The sequence below is a fragment of the Ipomoea nil genome, unplaced genomic scaffold (genome assembly GCF_001879475.1).
Source record: "Ipomoea nil cultivar Tokyo-kokei standard unplaced genomic scaffold, Asagao_1.1 scaffold2957, whole genome shotgun sequence".
NCBI classification, from domain to species: Eukaryota; Viridiplantae; Streptophyta; class Magnoliopsida; order Solanales; family Convolvulaceae; genus Ipomoea; species Ipomoea nil.
In genome coordinates, this window is record NW_017619385.1 from 2245786 (window position 1) to 2267360 (window position 21575).

General features: G+C 37.6%; 1 pseudogene; it reads right to left on the reverse strand.

The window, feature by feature from the left end:
- Positions 1-489: 489 nt before the first annotated feature.
- On the reverse strand, positions 490-18465 carry LOC109162821 (annotated as a pseudogene).
- Positions 18466-21575: the final 3110 nt, after the last annotated feature.

The following is a 21575-nucleotide window of genomic DNA, read 5'->3' on the forward strand; positions in this document are numbered from 1 at the left end:
GTGCACCTTGGTGAATGATATAACAATTGCAATTCGGTGCACTAACACGCCACTCTCATGATCCAATGTTAAGCCAAATTGGAACATGGGGATTTTTCCACTCTCGTGACACTACCAATCCCCCTCAATAAGCACAAGTAGTCTTGAAGTTGGCGGTCAAGAGACGAGTCTAGGGGTATGCTAACCCGTGGACTCCTTGCTCGTTCGGTTGCCAAAATCTCATACTAGACAAGCATTGACAAAGTTGTGCACAAACCCATCAACACAAACATACAGAACATCTCACTAGAACAAGAACCCTAAGTTGGGTTCAAACCCTTTTATGCAATATCATCAAATAAACATCAAACACAATAAACACCACTATCCAAAATGGGAATGCTTTTCTTTTGTATTAAAGAAGTGGATTTTGCAGAAGGAAGGCAGGCAGGGAGGGAAGGGAAAATGAAGAAGAGAAGAGTAAGGATAATTTCAAAGGAAAATATTGAATTAATGAATGATATTGATATAGCAACAAGAATGAGAAAAGAATTGCAGCTATCTAAACTGTGACCTATGCTAATAGCTACACACACTAACAGAGACTATCTCCCTCCCTATCCTCCTCATCTCATCTAATCCTGACTTCTGTACAAAGAATTTCCTTCCTTCTATGTTACAATGAAAGAATATTGTCTACAGACAGGGGTTGGGTTGGGTTAGGCTTTGACTTTGTACAACATCCATTGTTCGCTCTGCTCTCGTCTTCTTTCTTTCTTTCTTTCTTTCTTTCTTTCTTTCTTTCTTTCTTGTTTACCGTTTTGATGGAAATATGTGTAGCGTCCAATGATGAAAACCAAGACACAGCCCTGATGGCCTCCTGCTCATCAAATGCATACCAAACCAAAATGTTTAATTGTATGGCTATGGCAGGCAGCAACAATCAACATAGTGGTCACCCAATGAGACAAGATCCAGATGTGGTGTGGGGGTGTGTCATATTTTTGTCTCCAATCATTGAACGGTCCAAACAACAACACACCTCACTTCTACATACCCACCCCCCTTCAGCCTCCCATATAGACAGCTGTTCAGTTCATCACACTTTTCAGATTCACAACCCTCAACAAATCACTTCTTCCTTAAATTCCATGAAATCCACAGAGGAGTTGAGTTGTGTAGGCCACAATGGATGTGCATGCCCTGAACACAGACCATGTGATACAATAAATAAACTCCATGGGCAGGAAGCAATTTCATTCTTTCGGACTCTCTGTCTGGTCTGTTGCATTTGCCTTTGCCTTTGCATTTGCATTTGCATTCTCTGCTGCTGCTTCGGCCTCCTTCTGAGCCTTCTTCTTTTCAAGTTCCGCCTGTTTCAAATTCTCCTCGCGGCATTTCTGGAACAACCTTGTGAAGTTTAAGAGGGTTGTAGCAACTGCATAAATGATTTAAAACAAAAACACAAAAAATGCAAAAGAGAATCAGCATTCTGAATGTCACAATGACACCTAACAAGCAGCTACATCAGGAATCAATAAAACCATCATGTGTGGAGCAGTGGAGGTACTACTCTGATGCACGAACGAAAAATTGACTCCTGCTTTCCTTTTTAACTGGTGACCTGATTTTTGCTTCCACAACAAATATAAACTACTTAAGGAAATGTTCAAATTCCTCACAGCAAGTGACATTGGAGTTAACACAACTACCAATCTACACCATGGCATGGCAACCTTATACAAAAAAGTCTAGTTCCTACAAAAGGATATATGATGAAGATGTGGAAGTATAGGAATTTTTTTTTTTTTTTGAAACCTGGAAGTATAGGAATATATTTAACCTAAATTTTGCAAGTAAAAGAATTTCACAATTTCTGGTCTCCATGCAAATCAGTTGAGACATTTATTATCTTACTCGCATATATTATTCTCAACATGCCCTCTTTATAAGTTGATCAGTTGCAATACACCAATCACATGAAAATATTTGGGTTGATAATCGAGTAATGATTGGGAATTGAACCCATGACCTTTGCCTGACTTAATACCATGTTGAATGTTGTGCTCCACCTTCATCTAAATGCTTGGGCTGGCTATTGAAGGGGGAGATATTGTTTTATATTTTATCATCAATATCGACAAACCTCGGAGTTCATAACTCACGAGGGCACCATTTGATCAGTATAATCCTATAAATCGAGTTAAAGAATGAGATCCATTTTTCAGAACCTTACCTTGCTCAAATGGGCATTTTGCAGGATCCTCACCAAAATACAGGGCTAATGCATCTGCATTCCTGCCCTGTGCATCAAGTAGAGAGAAGAGATCACCACCAGAAGAAAATCAGATGTAGTCACACAATAAATAAAAAAAAAGAGTAAAGAACATTGAAATTTACCGCCACAGCATACAAATTTGTCAAAGACGCCACTTCTGCTTCAGCAGTTCCAATGTATTCCTTTAGTGTCTATCAAGCGGGTGAAAGATGAAATAAATTAGGACCATAAGTATGAGTGTCACAGCTTCAACATATAAACCATTTTGATAAAATCTCTTTTTTATATTTTTTTTTTTATTTTATTGTTTACATATAAGAAGCTAAAGACTAGGTGAAATCCCGTGTTGGCATGTTGGGTTTGCATTTTTTAGGCTTGACACTAGGTAAAGATCCCAGTCAATTGGGACTATATAAGATTATAATCCCAGATTATAAGCTGTGACTACAAGCCCACTTGGATTGAAGAAAAATTCCATCATAACAAAGCCACAGTGTGATACATGCTGGGGGAGTGAATATTTAGGAAGTTGTTGTGATTAGAGAAGTCTTGTTTTATTAAATTACATAGTTTTGTTATTTGGAAACTACTAAATAGTTATTTAGCTTATTACTTTAGTTTAGTTATTTGGGAACTACTAAATAATTATTTAGCTTATTATTCTTAGTATTCAAATTAGTTTAGGCAATTTAGTTACTTTGAAACTACCAAATAATTGGTCATTTTTAGTTTAGGAATCCTGGTAATCAACCCTTTAAAAGGACTGTTATTTGGAATAATAGACAAGTAGAAATTTAGCCCTAAACTAGGGTACAAGGAGTTTTGGGTCTTAAGCAAACCCATTGTTTTCTTTTTCCTTTTCCAACTACTATTCTTCATTCTTTTTCCTTTGTGTTTTCTTGCCCATGGCGTGAGCACATAACACAGTGAAAACCAATCAAAGTACTACTAATCTTGGGAATCATTAAATCCTGTTAAGAAATAAAACTCTCTATATATTTCTTACTTCTACTTCTTAACTACACAACCACACTGCCATATATATACATGCTAGGCTACTGTTATCATGCCTCTTCACATCCTTATGACTCTTCATATACCTATGACTCTTCACATACATAGACTCTTCATATCTAACACTCCCCCTCAAGTTGGAGCATAGAATCATGCCCAACTTGTTACATACATATCACATGAGCCATAGGACTTCACATCTAAAGTCATAACCTTCGAGACCAACACCCATGTCTCGAACCACTTGAACAATCTTCAAACCAAGTTGTGCCAAATCAGTCCACAACTCAACTTGTTGCACCAACAAAGCTTCCACAAAGCCAAAATCAGGCCAAACACCACAGCGCACCTGCCACTCACACCCCACACCGTTATCAACACTGCCTAACACCACAGTGTTCCTGCCTCTCGCACCACAAATCATTATTAGCACTGTCCAACACCAGTGTTTTCCTGTTTTCCTGGTGCACACAAATTGGTTCATCCAAACCAATTCTTCTTCAACCATCAGCCTCCCATAACTGCCGTGGCATATGCCAGGTCCGCATCCCTCCTGGCATCTGTGCTGCCCAACACTGCAGCACCCCGGACTGATACACATTGAACAAGCTGCACTGACTCAACTCATACCGAAATATGAGACAAATCCTATGACCCATAGCCCAAAGAACATATAAACTAAACTTAATAATAAGCCCACAAAATAAAGCAAACGACACAAATAACCTAAAAGCATACTGGCCAATTATTCTCTTATCAGCTTCATCCTTCATCCTCAACATCAACAACACCGTCACTTCACCATCCACAACCCCAGCCGCCGCCGGCCATCACCAACCACTGCCGGGAAGCCTCGCGGGCCACCCTTGCTCATCGCCGCTATCTTTGTTGTTGGTCACCGCCGGTTGCCGCTGCTGGTGGTACTGCAGCATCGCCAACCCTGCTTCTGCTGCTGGAGCTGTTCTGCTGCGTCGAAAGTGAAAGAGAGAGAGACGAAGTCGCTAAAGTTGATGAAGACAAGCACCAATGACACCATGATGGAACAGGTTCATCAAGACGAGACGAGGGAGACAAATTTCTGCCAGAAAGGTCAACGGGAAAGGCCTCACGCGCCTCCACGCGCCGGCGCGTGGTCACCGGAGCTCCGGTAAGCGGCGGCGCGTGGAGGCTCCGTTGACCGCTCTGCTTCCTCCGGTGGCGTCACCTCCTTGCGCCGATCAATGCCCACCGGGCTCTGATACCATGTTAAGAAATAAAACTCTCTATATATTTCTTACTTCTACTTCTTAACTACACAACCACACTGCCATATATATACATGCTAGGCTACTGTTATCATGCCTCTTCACATCCTTATGACTCTTCATATACCTATGACTCTTCACATACATAGACTCTTCATATCTAACAAATCCAACAACCAAGCATGCGATTGTAAACAAGCAATCCTACTTGTAAGCCCTAAAATGTCAAATTCCAATCTCACGTGGATCTCTAATCCTTCCTAGTACTGCAATTGTAATAAAATGACTCAGAGTATCTAAATATAAAAATCCTTTCCCACACAACATAACTCTTGGAAGTTAATATGAATCTGAAAATGGTGCATATAACTATGAGGCATGTAAAGTCTAATACTAATATGAGGATACCTTGAGGAAAGTTTCAGATACAGGGCCATCACTCTCAGATGCAGCCAGTTCCTGCTTTACTTTATCAAATCCCTTGGTAATGGTCTGCATTTCGTCTGCCAAAGCCTTCAATTGTATCTGCAATCACAAATCAACTTTAGTGCATCCCAAAAGCACCCAATTTCATTTTTGTTTCATTATTACAAACATAATAGGGCTATGTATTAACCTTTGATGAAGCTTCTAGGCTAACAAACTCCACATGGAAGTCCATAAGTGCAGGTGACTTTTGAGCTAGAGCCTGAGGAAGATAAAGGGACTTAAAAAAACATATCATCACCTAACACCAATTTCAGTGAAGAGGTGCAAAGAGGTTGAGGTAAAAACAGAAAGAACATTCATCCAGAAAGCATATAAAGACTTACAACAGTAAAGTTGGGAAACAGATGGCATATGCTGACAATATAAAACAGGTTAGGAAACATAACCAAATCAACCATATCCCCTACCAGAAGTGCAACTTGGTAACAGTTATACCCTTATAGAAGCATTTATTGGAAAATGTTTGCACCTTAATATTATTAAGATTTACTGAAACACATTTTAAAAGGGTAAATGACCTAAAAAAGCCAAGTTTTTGGCAAAATTACAATTTAGGCCAATCTTTTTTTTTTCTTTTTTTTTTTTTTTTTGCCAAAATTTAAAGGCTGTTGCAATTATGGAAGAATTCTTTCTATTGGTCCTATGCCAAATGAGCTGGATGCCTCTCTCAGTTCTTTTTCCCTACTAAGCACTCAAATCCTTAACCTCACGCCATTCTCTCTCTTTCTCAGGTGTAGGAACAATATAATGGATCTCTGTGTTGAGTCCAATATCAAGCCAATCAAGCTAGTCCACAAATGAGAAGTGCACTGTAATTGGGTGGTTTGCAAACACCAAATCAAGAAATCTTATGAAAAAAAATATCAGGTGCTTCTTTAGACATAGTGAATACTTCCCAAATTGCTTCACTACTAATGAAGTCTATGGAAATGAATTTTAAGGGCTTAGAAAAAACAATTCACAACTCTCTCGGTCAAATCTCCTTTTTTGAAACATAGTCTATATATTGGATCAGTCAGAGAAAGAATGGGTTAGATTTGGACCTAGGACTCAAATGCTTAGTTGGAAAATAACATGTTAGCAGGGTCTTGGGTCAAAGTTAATTGCAGGTAGAATTTGGCAATAATTGGAATGTGTTTCAATTTTGGTTACAATTGATATTACTTTTTAATTTATGCCACAATTGCAACAATTTAAAGGATTGGGCAAAAGGCCTTCCTTATTTGGATATTTACCTTTCAAAAACCATTGTTTAGACAGCCACATATAGATAGACAACGCCTACATGACTGACTGGCCAAAATCTTACAATGAAGCGCCCAAATTTTGCATACTAATTGTCTATATTGGTACCCACAAATTAAAATGCTAAAGAATTAGCATGTTGTAATTAGTACTCATATTTTTCTAGAAAAAAAAAAAAAAGAAACTTAAGGAGAATAAGTATTCCAAATACTACGTTATGGCCACTCCAAAATTAACTCTATACCCACGTAGCACTACTAATTGCATAGACTGGTACTTTATTTTAATTGGATTTTTTTGGCCCAGATTTATAATTAAGTCAGTAAAATTTTTTGATGGCTATTTCACTGGAGTTTTTGTATGATAGCCAAAAAAAATGCAGGATGCTTTAGAGACATTTAACTTATCAGATGCAAACTCTTTTCAGTGTGTCACTTCACTTTTCATCCTAATGACTTCAGCATGGATAAAATAGATTAGATCTTTTTGAGTGTGCATGTTTAAAGCTTCAAAAACACCATTTCCATGCTATGAAAAGGCTGGCAAAAGTACAAAATTGAACCCAGCTGAAGCCCAACTCACTGTTTTATGCTACAGGAATGATAGAAAATTTCAATTAGTTTCATCCTACTCCCATTCAACTGGAAACATTATACTTCTTGAGATAAGAGCAACCCCAAGAGTGGGTTTTTTTCAGGCCAACAAGGACAGAGAATGGGAGGAAAAGAAGGGGGGGGGGGGGGGGGGGAGAGAGAGAGAGAAAAAGAAGAAAAGATATGTCAGGAAAAAAGAAAAAACAAAATTAATGCGCCTGTTGGGCACGCATGGTGCGCCAAACACGCACCAGCCAGAGCTTTTTTCTTTTTCTTCTCCACGCAGGTCCCACAAAAAACCACCACTGCTGCAAAAAAAAATTCTGTTTCTTCCATTCTCTCCCCTCCAACTCACTCTCTCTTCATCCATGAAAGCAAAAAAAAAAACTCTCAAAAAAACCCTGACGGGGTTGCTCTAAGTGTTCATGCAGTGCTTCAATGGGACATGGAAAATACCCAATAAAAAGGTGTTGAACATATATGGTCTGCACATCTATGGTTTTGTATATATGGCAATAGTTTTGATTCATCTCATGTAGATAAAGGAGCGCATGCCCACATATATACAAGAACACCTTTCTCTGTAACAAAAGGTATTTAGTAATGTGAAAGAGGATTTCAAATAAAATATTTTGGGGCTGAGAGTTTAACTGTATGCACAGTGAATAGGAATAACTAAATACTTCTTTTGCACAAATAGCAGAAACCAAAAACAAAAAAAATAAAAAAATAAAAAAAAACAAAACAGAACAAAAAAAAGTGACAAATTCCACACAGACAACATGCTGGAAATTGAGAATGCAACAATACCTTACAAAGATAATGCATGAGTGTCATTCTGTTGTTAGCACGTGTATCAGTAAGTTTTAAAAGACTATCCAACTTAAATCCAACTGCAGCACCTGAAGACACATAAATATAGAATTTAGTTCAGCACGAATGGCCATTTGAAAAAGATATTTGAGACAAGATTAAAAATAAATAAATAAAAATAGTAAGATAGAAAGATGCCTCTCCAACATAGTTAAGTAAATATAAATAAATAAGATCTCAATATGATATTCTTACCTCTGGCTGTTCCTTGATTTAATGTGTTTCCTAGATATAATATCTTCTTCATGATATCTTTCAATTTGACAGAATTCCGTACCTGATACTTGTAAAAGTTATTTACAGAAAAAATGAATTAAAAGTAGGGAAAAAACAATAAGAACAACAATTAAGTCCAACAACATCAGTAAGGTACCTCTTCACAAGCGGAGTTCACCAATGTCAAACTTTTTCTGAAATCTGCGACCTGAGAAAAGAGCCAGCTTTAGACAATAATGAAAACCAGGAATTCATACAATATATAGATGCGTAAGACCTGCGTGTTGAATTGAATCTTGAAGAGAAAAACATTTAATTTTGACTCCACTCGTGGCACCTTCATCAGTTCCAGAAAGAACTGAAAGATAAAAGGGTAGTTAAATTAAGAACACACAATTCTCTTATCCATAATCAGATTCTAACACATTCAAAGAACTATACAGAATATTAAATATAGATTAAGCAGTTAAAAGACCACAACAGCAACATAGACCATAGTTAAAAGAGCAATATAGATCACCATTTCAAAATCAATTGCAATAGAGAAACAAGGATTCAAATAAGTAAAAGAATACAATTCCTGTAAATAAAAGCAGATTTGTACTGAATAAAATAATTTGTTGTAACATGAGGATTCTTTATTGGAGTACCTAAAGATATTGAGAGTGAAATAGAAGTATACATTATTTTCATATTTTTTGAATATGTAAATTTAATTACATAAGAAAGGCACCAAGGGGCAAATCAGTCTCCATACTTGTAAATTAAATTTCAGGGTATGTGAAAATTATACAATGTACTATATGCAACTGCTGACTGCAACCTATTTAGAATTATTACCCTTTTTGCTTTCATTGCAGCAACGAGAAATCTGTCATGAATTTTTTAATACAGCATTTACATAAGTAGTCATAATACCCATGCTGTAAGAACAACAAAAACAAGCAAAACTAACTGATTCATCATATCCATAATGCCAAAATTATGTGTAAGATAGATAGGTGTGAGGAAGGAATATCTTTTTGACAAGAGCAAGAATCTTCGTTTTGAAACTATTAATATACAATTATGTTTTAGGTGCATGCCATTCACAACTTGAGATGTACTATGTCACATTCCATGTTTGTCTAAGCCTGAGGAATTTAAATCAGCTTTGCCATTCACACAAAACAGTCATATGTAATTATGTATATGACTGAACACTATATGTTGAAGTGTGTTCCACATTGAAAAATTATAGAGGAAGATATGGGTTTACAATGTTATGGATTCAACCATTTAGTGTTGGCTTAACCCGGATGCATTACGGCCCAATTTGTTCCCAAATACATCCCCTAACACTAAATTTCAATAAATTTCATAGAACATTTGACAATAAAGATAACATCTTATACAAGCAACGATGTCTCCAAATTTCCAGGCATAGTCTTTATACAAGTAACATTGTTTCCAATTTCACCAACTATTGGAAATTGTGGAAGTAGAGAACACAAGCAAATAAGAGCTACAACTAAGTGAAGCAATGCATAATCCTGTGTTACAGACTTACAGCCTAAAGAAATTGGAACAACACAAACAAAGAAATACATAAACGCTATATAGTAGCATCATAGATACAGAGCAACATAGAAAATGCATACTAAATTATCTGGTTACAGACCTGTTCACACTTCCCTAGCATTTCCTTGTCACCGGTGTAATTCTAGGCAACCATGATAGCAAAAAGTCAACAAGCATAGAAAGCTTATAAATAATTATAAAGATGAAATGGATATACATATGTGTGTGTGTACATGCATGCAATAGAACAAGAGAGATAAGAGAGGATGGGAAGCAGAGATGCAAAGAAAATTAAGAACAAAAATGGAAATTAAAATGAGCTCACAGACAACCAAAGAAATAGAGCTTCAGACTGGTTAGTTTCACCTTAAGTTGCTCCATCTCTTCTTTGGTGGGACAAAATTTTATAAGGTTTTCTACTTGATCAGCATCCAAAATTGACTCATCCATTGCCAATGCAGCAGCCTACACAAATCATTCAACGATGGCCATTGAAGTTCAGTAAACAATTGAATGGAAAAGTTGAACAAATGCACATATCTAGAGAAAAAGAAAATCCTTGAATAAGAAATTTGCAAATAACTCAAGCATAGTTCCTTTTCTTAAAAATACCAATTAAATAATAATAGTTTCCAAGTAAAAAGAGATTGAGAGGTGCAGACTTAAGATATCCTCAATGTTTAAATCTGCTCTTTTTATTCATATTTTAAATTAGAATAGATGTATTGGTCAAAATATTTTATCCATGGAGCAGCAGTTGTAAGAAGTTAATAAATTTGGGTTAAATACACCAAAGAGAAACATAAAAGTGAACAAAACTAATGTTGAAGACAATAAACATAGGGATTTGGCATCAGAAAGATAGAATGAATCAAATATTAATCTCCTGAGGCCTGTGATAGGGTATGCTAATGTCCTTGCCTGCAGGATGCCAAACACTGGAAGTTGATGCCTTAGAGGTTTGAGAAGAAGTAGATCCCTCAGCTTTAAGAACAAAAATATTTTAAAAAATGGTTTCTCTTAATATATCCAAATAACATTAAAAAGATGTTAAATAGAGGGTCAACTAATTAAGCCATCGAACTAATCTCAATAGTGCAATTGAGCCCCAAAATCAAGAAAAGTTCCAATTGGACATTCAAACTTGCAAAAAAGTGCAATTGACACTCTTAGCCAATGGTAACCACTAACCTATTGACTAGATATGTAGCATGTCTCTTTTAGCTGATTTGGCTTCCATGTGTACTTTTAGGGCTGATGTGGTGTGCGTTAAATTTCAAGAACAACAACAACAACAACAACAACAACAATAATAATAATAATAATAATAATAATAATAATAATAATAATAATAATAATGACAACAACAACAGCATTTAGGGCTGATATACTGACAAGTAAGATGCATATGTCATTCACTGACTACATAGGTTTCTGCAAAGCAGATGTGTTTCCAGTGAATGTTGACATGTCATATGGTCACTCAGCACTGCTTTTGTCACTTAGGAAGAAACTCTTCCAAGCTTTACAACCACACTCATTCACAAAATTATATCTACCTAATGTTAACAAATCAAGTGGAGCTGTTATTGAATTGTTGATTAAGGCAAAAGAGCTTGATGCAAGCACAAAGTATACTCTGAGCTATTAGCAAAAGGTGTTGGTAAACCAAAGGAAGAAATTGAGAGAGAAATTTGGTATCCTAAATATTTCTCACCAGAAGAGGCTGAGGAGGGCAAGTGGTTACTGGCTCTGGGTTTAGGTAGGTAACTTAGTGAGAAACCATGACTGTTGAACCTTTGAACTATAGTTTTGCCCAAATTTGAAAAATGAAGGGGATGCTTATACTTTTGATATTTGGTATTTAAAGTATCTGGTTAAAGGCATGCCAATTGCATTAAATTTTCTATAATAACTGGTTCACAAGATAAATAGCGCTGAGATATTTTATACGAAATTGTGCTTAAAGTATTGTGAATAAATCCCAAACTACTTGACTTAAAGCAAAACACACACACACACACACACACACCACATCAGTCCTAAAAATACAGATAGAAGCTAACTTAACACAAAATCAGTTAACAGAGCCACATCACATGTCTTGTCAATAGGTTACCTGATGTTATCATACTAAAACTGCTAATTGCACTTCTTTTGCGAGTTTGAGGGTTTAACTGAACTAGTAACGCTGCTGATGCATCAAAAGAGAGGAAAAACACCATGGAAAAAAGCACAAAAAGATTCTTTTTATAAAATTATGAACTTCTCATAGAGCATGAACTGCTCAACTACAGGACATTCTAAGACATGAACAGTTACAACTTACCATCATGTCTGGAAGTGGCATCTTAACCTTTGTGAGCATAATTTCGGTATTGTTGGCCCTCCTCAGGTCAATCTGCCAAAAGAGTAAAAGAAACAGAATGAACTAACAGATTGAAAACATCATCAGAGTGTGAACTGGAAAAGCAAAAGATAGAGAAATAATCACAATATTCCCTAGATATCCCCAACCCAAAGCACTTACCAATAAAGAAGGAAAAAAATATAAACAAAATAAAATTCTAGAACAGAAAGTCAAAAGGTTTTTCAACCAAATCGTCACTAAAAACCAACATAAACAAGCTAAGCAACAGATAAATGAAAATAGGAACTTTCAAGTGTTTCTTAAGCAATGAATTTATTCACTAAAGAAATGCTTAATCAAAAGAGAAGGATGCTCAGACATTTATCATGAAAGCTGAAGAGCAAAATCGTATCTTTTCAGTGAAGAAGAGCCAAATTGTTCAGTTAACTATGGATAGCAAAGCACTATTTATTTGGCATGGATTTCCAAAACCAAATTAAACAGGAAGTCCGAAGCTTAGTTTCTAAGATTTAAAAAAAAAAAAAAAGTCCAAAATCCATATGAGCTATTATAATTTCAAAAGGTTAATTCAAAAACTAAAACTAAAAATGAAATGAACAACTGAAAAGAAAACCTGTGGCATGCGTATTAGAGAGAGAATCATTAAGCAAATAACAAACTCATTCATAGAGGGTGTAGGAAAAGATGTGCGGAAGGAAAAGTTAAATGGAAAAGTCAGGTTGCCGCTAACTGATCATTATGAATATTATCCAACTTTAGATACTGAATTCATATTACATTACCAGGTGAATTTTGTCAGGTTTAGATGGGTTAGTCTTCTGTTTCCCTCCAGACTTGTCTTTATTAGATTTGGGGACTATGGCAGAGAAAAGAGTCTCAATTTCCGTCACATCAAACTCTGGTGCACTGAATTGGAGCAAGAAAAAAAAATAGTAAGTTTAATGAGATTGAAGAGCAGTACTTATAGTGAACTTCAAAAGGATGGATTAATACACTTGAGGCTCTCCATGTCTTTGTAATTCCTCCCACAAGCTTCCTTGTAGTGCTCTGGTTACCTTACTCCAATGCAAAGGCTTCAGGGTAGATTTTTTAGCTGCTCCAGCTCTCCCAGGAAGTGCACGCCCTCTTCCAGGACCGCCTCTTCCAGGTGGTGGAGGTGCCCCTCCAGGAGCACCTGGTGGAGGAGGAGGTCCAAGAGCACCTGGTGGAGGAGGAGGTCCAAGACCACCAGGTGGAGGAGGAGGGCCAGGAGCACCTCCGGGAGGGGGTGGTGGAGGGGGTCCTCCTCCGGGAGGGGGTGGTGGAGGGGGTGCTCCTCCAGGAAGGGGTGGTGGAGGTGGTGCTCCACCAAGAGGGGGTGGAGGAGGTGGAGCTCCTCCAAAGATTGGAGGGGGTGGTGGAGGGGGTGTCAAAGGTGGTACTCCACTTCCAAGAGAGGGTGTTTGAGGTTCTTCTCCACCTACTAGAGGGGGTGGTGGTGGTGGCGGGGGTGGTCCAACTCCTAGAGGGGGTGGGGGAGGTGGTGCTTCACTTCCTAAAGAGAGTGGAACTAGTGGAGGTGGTGCTGCATCCTCTGGAAGGGGTGGGGGTTTTGGTGCTTCTTCGAAGGTTGGAGGTGGTGGTGGAGCTCTACATGTGGGAGTAGTAGTTGGTTGTGGTGGTAGTGTTATGATTGATATTGGAGAAGGTTGAACACCTATAGCACCACATGAAGGACAACAATGCGGAGAAACAGGAACAACAGCATCTTTTGACGAATGGGGAGATGAAGCACCCTGTAAATTATTTAGGAGTGGTGGAGATTGAGATGAAGCACCCTGTAAATTATTTAGGAGTAGTGGAGATTGAGATGAAGCACCCTGTAAATTATTTAGGAGTGGTGGAGATTGAGATGAAGCACCCTGTAAATTATTTAGGAGTGGTGGAGATTGAGATGAAGCACCCTGTAAATTATTTAGGAGTGGTGGAGATTGAGATGAAGCACCCTGTAAATTATTTAGGAGTGGTGGAGATTGAGATGTAGCACCCTGTAAATTATTTAGGAGTGGTGGAGATTGAGATGAAGCACCCTGTAAATTATTTAGGAGTGGTAGAGATTGAGATGAAGCACCCTGTAAATTATTTAGGAGTGGTAGAAACAGATTAATTAGGGGCTGTGATGGAGGGGCTGAAGGAAATGGATCAACCTGTAAAGGAAGTAGGGGCTGTGATTGAGGCAGCTGTGGAGCAGCTTGTATAGGAAGTGGAGGAGGTAGTGTTTCATCCTTTAATGGCAAAGGAGGAGGTGGTGGTGTAGATACTAGACTACCTTGTGAAAGTGGTGGGGGAGGAGGAGGGATAAGAGAACTGTGTACAAGGAGAGGCGGACTGGATGCTCCAACATTAGTAGATTCATGTAAAGGTGGAGGAGGAGGTGGTGGTGGTGGAAGTGGCGGAGAACTTGATACTACTAAAGGGAAAGTGTAGGAAGATACACTCGTCTGGCCTAATGAGGGAGATGAGGAAGGTGACATTGGCAAAATCTTATAATCATTTTTTGCACTAGTTGTGGGAGGTGGGTGTGGAGGAGTTGATGTTGATGAAGGAGGAGGCAGCTCAAAAGAGGTACTGAAAGGAGTTGTTTCTGATGCTACTACAGTTTGAGGAAGGGCTGGGGGCTGAGCTACAGGTAGAGGTGGAGAAGTAGTACCAACTGCAACACAAGTAGAAAACAGGAGCAATGTTGGCAGAGGGGGTGGGGAGGAATTAGGCCAAGAGAGGAAACTGTTGTACTGTGGCTTGCTTGTTGTGGGAAATACAGAGTTGGAAGAGGGGAAGAATTTATCTCTGCTAGCTGCTGCTCATATGGCACTTGAGATGACAAAGAGTTGGTATACCAAGTTGGAAGTGGTGGGGGTGGAGGCGGAGGTGGATGCACTTGCAGATCTTGTGGCAGGGAAGTAGAAGAAGCAACAATTGATGCAATCTTTGCTGTTGATATATCTAAAGATGCAGGACAGGAGGAATATTTCGCCACACAACCTGTCATGAAGATAGAATCATTGATTGGATCAAAAATTTCTGGAGAAGCACAAGGAGATGGAGCCTTTGGTTTCCCCTGTGATTGAAAATCCTTATCAAGAGCAAGTGCAGGTGGTGCACTGTTACACCTTGATGGGGGGTCTGATACATGTATCAAATTGGTGTATGAGCCTTCACTAGAAGCAATCTGCCAAGATATTGTTTTTGGTTTTGCCTGTCTTGAAAGGCTTCCCTGAGATTCTTGTTGTTTAGATTCATTTTTTGCACCAAAAGGATCTACAGAAGTTGTTGAGTTTGCTAGTGGCTGTTTCTTTGGAGCAGCAGGGGGTACATTATCACACTGCTGCTTGTTACTATCAGCATCCATTTTCTGTTCAGGCCCCTGCCTTTCTAACTCCTGTGTGGATATACTCTCTTCTTCTTGATTATTCTCCTCTTCATCTAACTTGCCATGAACAGGAAATACTGCCTGAGAATTACCAAAAGCATCTGCAGAAGTTGTTGAGTTTGCTAGTGGCTGTTTCTTTAGAGCAGCAAGGGGTACATTATCAGACTGCTGCCTGTTACTATCATCATCCATATTCTGTTCAGAACCCTGCTTTTCTAACTTCTGTGTGGCTATACTCTCTCTATCTTGATTATTCTCCCCTTCATCTGACTTGCCATGAACAGGAAATACAGCCTGAGATTCTTGATGTTTAGATTCATTTTTTGAACCAAAAGCATCTGCAGAAGTTGTTGAGTTTGCTAGTGGCTGTTTCTTTGAAGCAGCAGGGGGTACATTATCAGACCGCTGCTTGTTACTGTCAGCATCCATTTTGTGTTCAGAACCCGGCCTTTCTAACTTCTGTGTGGGTGTACCATCTCTATCTTGATTATTCTTCCCTTCGTCTGAGTTGTCATGAACACCAGGAAATACTGCTTGAGATTCTATACTGCATGAAAATTTGGGGTCCACATTAACAGAGACTAACACCTCATTTTCATTGCCAATAGGACTACATTTTGATGCCCGATAATTAGAACCTATCCTGCCATCATGCCTTCGGTTTCCTTCATCAAATGCACAATCTAGAAAAGAGTGATGCTCCAATCCCTCCTTCAAGATTGGTTCAGAACTCTTATCATTCTGCACACTTTCACGAGCTCTGGGAGTATCAGAGGAGACCCTTCCCTCATGCCCATCGACAATGCTGCTGAATATCTCATCCACCTCAAAAAACTCGTCAGGTGAGGCAACTTCTGTCTCACTCTCATCATCTTCAGATGGTTCTTCTGTTGTGATAATAGATGGAAGTGCGTCAGCATCCAAAAAGAGAACCTGATACAAACATGAGTATACTTCAACTCCTATAGCTTTGGGGAAGGCAAAAAGGAAGATTAAAGCTATGAAAGAAATACCCGACCTCCACTCTGAACTCTCGTGAAAATCTGTCTCTAAAATCCCACAAGACATCAATTTCATCACGGGTTAACATCAAAATATTTGAGCGAATAAAGGCTGTGTGAAACATGACTCTGAACATCATTTCCTCCCCTACTAGATCATCATCCAAATGTATACACTCAAGAACGATGTCTCCCTGGACATGACAACGAATATCTATTTTAACTAGCTCGCGTTCCTGCAGTTTAAAAGTGATCAGAACATTTCAGAGTTGAGTTTATTCACCCTTAAAGTTAAATTCTATCTTTAGCATTACCTGTTGGTAAAGCCGGGAGTGTTTCTTTGTCTTTGAAGTTGAAAAGAGGAGCTTGGAACTCTTATTGGATTTCACTAAAGAAGGATCCTGACCATAAACATGAACTACCGGACGGCACCCCCTTCCATTATTGTATAGAGGAAGCAATCTAATTATGATACAGTCCAAAGCTAGAGGAGTGTCTGATGGAGGCCTATCTGACCCAAAACTTCTAGAGATATATTGAAGATATCTAAGCTGGGATTGCTGTGGATTCAAATTAGACAAAAGATGAAGGAGTTCTCTAGGAGCTTGTTTGTATACCATTTCAAGAGTCTTCTGCTCACCAGTGTACTGTTTTCTGTACAAAAGAAGGCCTGCAAGCATGAAGGCCAACAAAGGCCATCCTCCCCTCTCACAGTGCACTAACAGCACATTTTGTTGGCCTTCAATTGACAACCAGCTCTCACTGGACCGCAAAAAGTGGTGGATCATCTCTAGTGGCAATACAGGGTACCCCTCATATTGCAAAGGATAATCCATGACAGTCATTTCATACTGGGACATGATGTCAGATATTGGGCTTCTCCTATCCCGATCTTTAAAGTTAAAAACCATGAATGAAGCATCTGGATAATAGTCTTGTAGCTGAGCTACAATCCCACCCAAGTATGTTTTGTACGCATCTTCGTCCAATACATTGGTGGAGAAGCAACAATCAAACACTGCAAATAAGCAAAGAACAAGATAAATAGCCTAGACAAGAATATCATATCAACAATTTTTGGGACTTTAGCAATCCCAATTAACTTCATCAACCAAATTAGTAAGTATTTGCATGACAAAATTTGGAACTACATATTGATGTCATTTTACCATACAATTCCTACTTTCACATTAAATGTGCTTTAAATGACCATTCATAAGACACCATTCCAGGTAAGTTCAAAGTTCAAATACTGAGAGCAATGCAATCTGAAATAACTTTGGGACAGATAATTTTAATGGTTTTCATGTCATAGAACAAGAAATTCTCAGTATTTTAACTAACTTGCTTCATGTCACTCAAAAGCAACATTCCTGTTAACTCCCCAAGAAAAGTTTCAACAACATTTTTATTGAAATGGGGGAAAAGTACTCCGAGATGTAGCTAGACCCAAGCAACGATCACCAAACCCAAAAGACCAAGTTCACAAAATTGAGCAAAGCAAAGCAAACCCAATGGCCAACACTAAGAACCCCCAAAAAATCCAAAAAACTTCACCAAATTTTCACATGCATTTACTAGATTACTAGAAAAATTCAGAATTGATTGCAACAGAGGATAAAAGGAAGTTACCGTAAACCCGCTCGGAGATTTCGAGCAGCCGATCCGGCGGTTTCTTATAGAAGAAGCGTCTGAACAGCGCCATCTAATGGCGCTGTTTCTTCCCCCAACCGTATCCAGAACCTTCCAATTCAATCTCCACCTTTCTTCCACTGCAACCGATCTCCCCAAATTTCCTAAATTCCACAGCGCAATGATCGAAAATCCGGCTATAATTCAGCTGCAATGTTCTCAATCGCCTTAAACCCAAAATGTAAAACAATTCAGAAAAAACACGAAAATCACAGCCAGGCTTCCAATGGCTCAATGGAAATTAAATTCCGCAGAAAGAGAAATGATAGTAGAGAAAGTGCAGTGTAAACAGAGCGGGGTAATGCAAACGAAAAGAGAATTTTAGGTTTAGGGTTTGAGAGGTAAAGCAAAGGGGAATTCGAAGAATTGATGGCATTTGATCGTTGCCATTGTTTTAGGAACGTTGCATGCTGTTGAGAGAGAGAACGAGGAAAGAGAAGAGACGAGTGAACCGTAGTGGGCGGGCGAAGACTCGTGTCCGGATTTCGAACCGGAACCAGACCGGAGTTTTTTTTTTTTTTTTTTTTTTTTTTTTTTCTTTTTTGGCGGTTTGGCCGTTGCTATATTCTACTCCGTATATATGAATTATTAAAAGCTCACGTGACTTTCATTTCATTCTATACGCTGCTTGCTGTATGGGATTTTATAGTGCTGTACAATAATGAAATTTTATATACTATTCATATTCATATTCTTCCTAGTTGTACCAATATATAGTGATGGCATGAAAGTACCACGTGAAAAATATATTGTGGGGATGTTTGGTAATTCATAAATGGTTGTTAGCTGATTGAGGTAGTGAGTTTGACTAGTTGATTGTATTAGTTTTGGTAAATTAGTTGTTAAGTGTTAGCTGATTACATACAAAATGACTTTTTCAAAAACCTGATCGAAAAAATTACTTTGAGTAGCTTTTTGAATTTTAGCATTTTGGGGCAATAAGTTGTTACAAAAAGCTAATTAATTAAATGCTCATATTGGTTGTTTAACTAAATCAAACAGCTAATAGTTGTCAAATAAGTCAAAATTGACTGATATGTTAATTATTTTACCAAACATGACCTATATGTTATCTTCTAGAGCATAATTTAATTATCGACTATAGTGATTTTTCTCGATTTAACCATAAATGACTTTTTGTGCTTAATTAGGTCCTTGACTTCAATGGTTTACTCAATTGAGTCATCAGCTGTTAGAATCAAGAATTAAATCGAGAAAAATTACTATAGTCGATGACTAAATTGGGTAAAAGGACTATAGTCGAAGACTAATTTGGATAAGATTACTATAATCGAAAACTAAATTGGGTATTAATAGAGGTGAAATTATCAAGTTATCTTAACGGAGGACTCAATTGAATAAAACTAACAAATTCAATGACCTAATTAAGCACAAAAATCGTATCATTTAGGACTAAATCGAGAAAAATCACTATAGTCAATGACTATATTGGGTATTAAGTCTTATCTTCTAAATAAAAACATTATAGGTGTGGATTCATGTTACTCAGTATATTATTAATTTTGTTCGTATTTTTAATGCTAATAAAATTTGTACATTACGCTTAAATGTTGTACACGACATTTTAACTGGACAAACTTATTATCATTCTGTTACTACTGTGATAGACTCTTGTTAACTCGGTTAGACTTGGTAAAAATTTAAATTAGTAGTAATTAAGGAGTATTTATTAAAGCAAATATTATGACAATCTAATTAATCATATCATATATATTTATCATTTTATTAATTTTATTCCAAAATTATTATCTCACACAATACTTTACTTTTTTAAAAAAATTAGAAAAACAAATCATCATGTGGTAATAATAATTAATTAAAGATTCTCCCAAATGCTCTATCGATCGAGGTCTGGGCTCTTAGGGTTGGGATTCAACCTTTTGGAAGAATAATAATAATTAATTAAAGAAAATACTTTCCTTATATATATATATTGATTTTTTTTCTTTTTAGAAATAACTTGCATTAAAATTTTGATTTAATTAAGATTACTTTAATTTTCTATTTTTTCGTGCATTACATAGATAAATTACCAGTTAATATTATGCAACAAATACTTTGTACATATTTAACTCATATTTTAAAAAAATAAAAATAAAGAAGCTAATTTATTAGGTTGAAATGTTTACAATGAAGATTGATGGAATGGTCAAACATTTCTTAAATAGAAACAACTTCCTTAGCAATGCTACAGAAAACTTAATTCGCAGAATTCTTTGGAGGAACTTAAAGCTTCTTTAATGATTTGGTCAAACGTACCCAAGACTGACATTAATTGCATAGTTTTGTATACCACTTGAGTATCTATTTCCATTCTGCTATATATTGACAATATCTCCATCGGGCTGAATTCAGAGGAGTCTCTTTTTCATTGTCATGTTTGTCGCCCAGGATGAGATTCACATACGCCATGACTAATTTTATTGTTTCATATTTCATGAAAAAGAACTTGTCAAAACAATGAGAGGAAGAAACTTGTCAAAACAATGAGAGAAACATGTGCAATTGGAATATGTAGACAAACATGTGCTGACGTTGTCCTAAACAGATTAGGTGTGTCTACAATAAGTTTGGTCAAAAGGATTCGCTAATAAAATACCAAACTATTTTAGCTCCAAAAATGAAAACCTATGAAAGAAACCCCCATAGAGAAAAAACAAGAACGAAATATATTTAGGTTACTGTAGTACAGACAATGAAGACTGATGTATATCCGGGAGTGTCTAGCGTTTATGCGGCGATTAATCAGCGCCTAGGCATCCGTGTATTGGCGTTCGTGTATTTTTTTTTTTTAAATATGTTTAAAATTTTTTACTGGAGTAATTTGTTTAAGACTAATAATTATAAACTACTTAATACTGTAATAGTTAATACTAAAATATTAAATATTAACCTAAAAAAAATTTAGAGTTTTAACAATTTAGGGTTATTTCGCTCAAAATGATGTCGTTTTGAGTGAAATAACTCATTAAAAAACAATAGCTAATCGGCCGACTAGACGGCCTAGTCGGTACCTAGGAGGCCTAGGCGGTCAATGCCTAGGTGGCGCTTAGGTGGTCTAGTCGGCCACCTAGACCACCGACTATGGTGATACGCTAGGCGGCCGACTGGCGCCTTGCGCCTAAGCGTCAATCGGCACCTACAGGGGCGGAGTCAAGATTTGTTCGTGCGGGGGGCCAATCACAATTTGAGAGAGAATAATAAAATACATTAATATTTATTTAACATATTCCAAAATACATCATTGTATTACAAATCTACTAAAATTTAGAATGTCTTTCTTGCATATCACAAAAATCATCTATAATTGAATCCCTATCGCCATTTACGAAACCGGTGTCATCTGCGAAAACCGTCGCTCCGATTGCCGTCTGCCGCTTCTCGCCAAAGCCATTGCGAAGGAAACCGGTGATTCAGTATACTGAGGATAGATTTCCAATATATTGATTTTCCTTTCCAAACATATAATTGCCCATAATCTTTTTTCTCTGTGCTGGAAGTAGAAGGCCAGTGTATCACCAGATCGGCCATTGATCGCGCTAGAGGTAGCGTCGCACTGGCGATGGGAGACGCTGGTCGCGATTTCGCGA